Source organism: Neoarius graeffei, chromosome 1, assembly GCF_027579695.1.
Source record: "Neoarius graeffei isolate fNeoGra1 chromosome 1, fNeoGra1.pri, whole genome shotgun sequence".
Taxonomy (NCBI): domain Eukaryota; kingdom Metazoa; phylum Chordata; class Actinopteri; order Siluriformes; family Ariidae; genus Neoarius; species Neoarius graeffei.
In genome coordinates this window covers 29,693,615-29,699,614 of record NC_083569.1, presented here as the reverse complement: position 1 = coordinate 29,699,614, position 6,000 = coordinate 29,693,615, and the positions used below count along the sequence as shown (strand labels likewise).

The 6,000-nt window shown below is 40.7% G+C and overlaps 1 non-coding gene across 1 annotated transcript; it reads left to right on the top strand.

Moving 5' to 3' along the window:
- Nucleotides 1–2,069: 2,069 nt before the first annotated feature.
- On the top strand, nt 2,070–2,142 carry trnat-ugu (transfer RNA threonine (anticodon UGU)). Its single transcript has one exon. It is a non-coding gene; the product is annotated as a tRNA-Thr (tRNA).
- Nucleotides 2,143–6,000: the final 3,858 nt, after the last annotated feature.

The following is a 6,000-nucleotide window of genomic DNA, read 5'->3' as shown; positions in this document are numbered from 1 at the left end:
ATGTAGGCATGTTACTCAGCCTGGTTTTTAACGACATAGGTATACAGATCATGTGGGCCGAAGTCAGGTAAAGACGAGGGCTTCGTGTACTTCCGTACGTCAGTGAACAATCCTGGTGGAAGCAGGTAAACGTCGTTCTCTAAGCCTGCTAACCTCAATTTTTGCAAATACCTCTCCCTCTGCTCGCCCTGTAAATGCCCTACGTCGCTGGATAGTGAAGGTGTTTTCTGCATCTCGCTCCTTTTTCTTTTATGTTTTTTCCCTGGTATTTCCCACACGCCTGACTGCAGGTCAGGAAGATCACCCGCGCTGCAGCGCTGCAAAGCCAGAAAAAGATAGCCTGGTAATGTGTACGGATCACGTACACCACCATCATTGATTTTCTGGTGATATCGCTTCTTACTCGCATCATCTAGGCCGGATAAAATACTCGACAATGAGACTTCGTCATGATCAACAGTGTATCGCTACCGGTAGTCGCCATATTTGTGACCGTCATAGGCGGTCTTTCCATTGGGCAAAGTCGGGCAATTGCCCTGAGCCTCGTCCAATCAGGGGCCTCGTCGTCGCGTTACGGTATTCCTGTTTTCCTGCATGCTGTACATCATCATTTACTATGTAATAATTCATTGTGATTATACATATTTTCCACGACATGAACCACATTGCTACGAAAATAATAAAAGCAATAAAGCATGATTCACGTGTAATCCTACAGCTAGATTCACAAGCAAAACCACCAGTATGTGACGTGATGTCACGCACAGCTATCCGGCTTCACTCTTTCTCAGAGCCGTAGTGTCTGAAGTAACCTAGGCAACGACGCGAGCGGGCTGAATACATGCACCAGCACCATCTAGCTCTAGCTGCAGAGCCCTCGTAAAATTTTTTGTTAAAGTAAAATCAGAATGAAACGATTTCTAAGTGGCAGTGAGAAAAGGAAGAGGAAAAAGGATAGCAAACAGTTTGTTGAAAAGCTACCGAAATTAACAACCTTCTTCCACACAAGTTCTTCCACCGAAGAAGAACCCAGGGCCAGCACATCTAATGAGCTGGGTTTTGCCAACAGCAATGCTAGCTGCAGTGGTAGTCGTAGAGATATCGATATTATACCACCAGCATCACAAATTAACTCGTCTCGCAACGAGCATGAGCCAGAAGAAGAAGCAGGCAATCAATCCACTGATGACACGGACACAGAATCGGTGAGTGAAGCTGAAAGCATTAATGAGATTAGCAGAAGTGAAAGCCCCATAGTCACTATCAGTGAAGATCCAGCCTTATGGCCAGCAAAGTTAACAGACACAGAGAGAATTGAAATAGTTAAAAAAGGTCCAGTGCAAATTAAGAACTTTGCTTTCCCACCCAATGCGGATAAACCACCCAGGAAATTTACCAAAGAAAACTATGCTATGACCACCCATGAGACTGATAGATGGGCACACCGACAGCAGCGCACATAGACAAACAGGCAGACACACACACACTCTCCTCTACTGACACACACACACAGCTGATATTCAGTGATCTTTATTGGAGTTTTTTCAATCATTTCCATGTGTTCACAATAAATATTGTTCGTCAGTACATATGATTCATCATCTCATTATTATTACAGATGTATGGGTTGGGGTTGAGGGGGGCCTCCAAATTATCCTTTGCCCAGAGCCTCAGATTTCCTAAAACCGCCCCTGGTGACCGTCAAAATGGCGGCATAAATATTGTCGCTATGGAAACAATGAAGTAGGCCGAAATCCTCTATATCCTCCAGAAACAAACATTGCTCTTAGAAACTAAGTCAAAATCTATTTTTTATGTAAAAATTTGAAAAATACTTGAGAAAGTAGCCAGAATGTACAGTCCACAGCCCACTCTACGATTGATACACTACATTATTTAAAATGTGTGTCCTTTTTTTGTGAGGCAAATAGTAAACAGAAGCTAACTGCAGCTAGGAACTAAAGTTGTGAGTGATGTTCCAGCAGTTTCTGTGGGATGTTTTGAGGATCAGCGCAGGGGCTTCAAGATTCTACTGTGGCCCTAATCTTCAGCAGCTCTGAAAGAACTGAGGCTCCATAGCTCAGTGGTGAGATCACTGGCCTTGTAAACCAGAGGTTGTGAGTTCAATTCTTACTGGGGCCTGTAAGGGATATTTTGAAAGTGGAAATATGATCCAGATAAAAGAGGGGATATTGAGGACACTGACACCAGAAGGTGAGCATGTGTTGCTCATGATTTCTCATCACCTGAAGACCACTTTCTGCTAGTGAGAATGGCCTCATACGGACAGTTTGATGATCAGTGAGATCACTGTGGGTGAGACTGAGGACCTGAAGGTGTCTTTGGTGTGCAATTTCTGCAAAGCACTTTGCACTCAAGTCTCCATCAATGCACATAGTCAGGTGGTGTTTGTTCATATTTGGAGGCTACTTTGCAAAATTTACCAAGTCTTGTTTTTGGTAATAATATACAAGTTCAGATATAAATTCATAAATCTGGACTTCTTGTAATGTTTGTAGGCTGCTGTTTCATAGTTAATTATGCAGGGGAACTTTGCGCATAATTATTATAATATAAAAACTCTGCTAAATTATTAATATTGCCATCTCTACATGTTTTAAACTCTTTACTTTTACAGTCTCTTCATGTTTTAAATTTTACTTAACTTTTATTCTATTTTATTCTGCTGTTTTTTTATTGAACTTTTATCTCATTTTATTATCTTATTTCTACTATTGTTTAATTCTTATTATTTTTCTTCCTCATTTATTTTATGTAATTTTATTCTCTATTGTTTACTGTTTTGCTTTTACTTCTGTAAAGCACATTGAACTGCCACTGTGTATGAAATGTGCTATATAAATAAACTTGCCTTGCCTTGCCTTGCCATAAAAAGATCCTTGAAACCACATATAGGAAAGTGGTATAAAAGTATTACATCATTAATATGCAATTATTATATCCATAATAGGTGTTATTTGTGGCACACAACCTTTTTACTCAGGTCAAAAGCAGGGTTCATGCATTAGATACCCATTTAACCCTAAAAGGGCCTAAACTAAGCCCTGTGATGACCTGGCGACTTGTCCAGGGTGTACCCCGCCTTTCGCCCGTAGTCAGCTGGGATAGGCTCCAGCTTGCCTGCGACCCTGTAGAAGGATAAAGCGGCTAGAGATAATGAGATGAGATGAGATGAGGGCCTAAACTACTGAGTGGGATCAGTTAGAACCTCAGAGGTGGTGTGCTGCTCAGTCTATTCAACTGACATAACTTTTTGCTTTTTGGAGTTTGTTACTCTATAGATTCTTTATCTAAAAGTATGTTTGTTTCAAGATTGATGAAAAAAAAGTGTTTAACAAGGTGACTGATTTTCTGTTGGGGTCCCATAACTCTGTGAGATTTGTTGCAAAAATATTTCAGCAAGTTAGTCGCTTCTTTGTGTGTCTATCTTTGCCTATCTGTATGTTTGCATGCTTGTCTCAGATATCTGCCATAATTAAGAATATAACTCTTTCTTACAAATTGTAGATAACTAGTGAACCTGTTAGTTATAGAGTTACTGAAATGTCTGATGTCTGATGCTTATCTGTCCATGCACTCTCCATACAGAACAACAGACAGTCCAGCAGATACAGAGGAAACTGACATTGTCTAGTTGTGAAAGTGACATTGTTTACTTTTGAAAATAGTCCAGTGGCTGTTCTGGTCATAATATGTGTTACCAATAACTGCTTTTATCTTCGTGTTTTGTGTTTGAATCCTTAGGCAAAGTGTTACTTCTTGATGTAGTTTGGACATTAAAAAAAAAAAAAACTGTTAGCAACTTAGTAATAAATGTATCACAGAAATTTCTAAAATGAGAGATTGTGAGCCGAGTTCTGGAATGTAGATAAGCTATAAATATTCTCAAGTTCTGTAGCAATTGTGTAAAATATTTCTGGCTTTTTTATGTTCTCTATGTACTTAAATGTCTCATTTTAAACTTAACTTGATAATACAGGGATCCCAGCAGTAATTGAAAAAAATAGAGGAATGTAAGAAACTATCAGCAGGGGTCAAGGGGGCTGCAAGCCCTTTGCGGGGTGCAGGGGCAGCGCCCCTGCTGGGGGTACAGAGGGTGAAGCCACCTGAAGCTGTTGAGATTTTAACATTTAATGATGCTATAGAACACATTTTTTACATAGATTTAACATAGAAAAGCAACAGAATTTAACAATAATGTGTATCTATTTGATGCCATATTTTGTAATCAATGACATAAGTGGCAAAAAAAAATTGTTATTTATAAAAATTAGATGAAAATGTAGCTTTGAAGAATATACTTCTTCTAACCCGGACATTGTTCTGCTATCTCTTTTATTGACGATATCTTTTTTTCACGACATATTCAGGGCTGTGAAATTGCAAATAAGAAATCCGAGGAAAAGGGGGGGGTCTGGGGGGCACAGCCCCCCAGCATAAGCTGGGGGTCTGGGGCCCGCAGGGCCCCAGACACCAAGCCATTTTAGGTGTTATATGGTGTATTCTGAGCATTTCCTGCAAGTAAAAAATTGATCTCAACAAGTAAATATTTGACTAGTCTTAAAATAAAGATGATACAAATGTCAGTCTTTTATGGTGGGCTTCTTATGAATATAATTTAAAAACATAAACCCATGCTAATATCACACAACTGACCAAAAAAAACTTACATGATGGGGGTGGAGGCATCTGCCGACCTGAAAAAGGTACAAGGTCCTCTGGGTAGTGCTTGAGCTGTTCTTTGATGGTTCTTCTAATTCCAAAGTGGACACACTCCATTCCTGATACTGTTATTGACCTGATATCTGTTGGGGTTGATAACAGGGTTCTGGCTGTTGAGGGTAGGTCTGGGTGGCCATTGGCTTTTAATCCCACAAGAAGTTCATCAAGTGCAGAGTGTGGGATGTGGTGTTTCAAGGCCCAGTGTTGTAAGAAGTTCCTAACTGAGCTTTGTGTGTCGTTTTCCTTGCTGTAGTTGTATTTGGTATCATGCATAGGTGTGTCCCACACATCCGTGTCCAATGCAGATCCTCCATCACTGCTGCGGTCCTCCTCTGAGTTGCTGACAGACCTTGTTGGCACTGCCATGAACTCAGGCTGTTCTTCAATCTCCACTGGTTGTAGCGGTGGCATTTGTTGTGGTCCATGATGTAGCTGCAGTGCATCTCGTGCAGCCCGCTCTGCCCTTGCTGCATCTCATGCAGCCTGCCTTGCCCTTGCTGCTTCTTGTGCCGCCCGATTGGCATGAACCAGTGCTCGCACTTTTAGCACTTCTCGCCGTGCCCTCTTCCATTCCTTTGTGTAGGTCTGTCTGGCTAGCCTCTTTGAACTCATTGCCTGCAATGCAATACAATGCAAACGATGCCTACCTGTTGTAATGAAAAGTGAAGCGAAGTTGAAGACAAAATTAAAAACATAAAAATTACTCAGTGCTTCAGCTTACAACCATACTTGCATGACACATAGACATTGGGTAACATAGGGTAAAAATTGCGAATGGAGATAAGAATATGCATTGACAAACATGACATCAGTAGCATCATGTTCATTAGAGCAGGAAAGCAAAGCAAACGTGTAACAGAAGCATGTTGGCCACCTTTGTGTGGTGGTATGTACAGTTATTGAGACATTAACAGGATAAAAAAATTCTCAAAACTGTAGGCTAGTGTTTGCATGAGGGAGTGAACTTGCATTGGGTTTCGAGGTGGAAACCATGAGGAAAAATTCCAAAGAGGGAAACAAATCAAATGCACCCGATCTATTATCTTCAGTTTGGCACTGTATCCTGTGGATATTAAAATCGAAGCGAGAAATCAATAGTATACTATATAACATTATACCGCCGTTGGGAAACGGGGCGAGTATTTGCAGAAGCATACACAGCATTCAGTATTTGGCTTTCTACAGCCACAATAAAATGCATCTTACCTTTTCAAGAGTTGATTCAGGTCATGTAAAGAAGTCTTCTTGTGAAGTAGC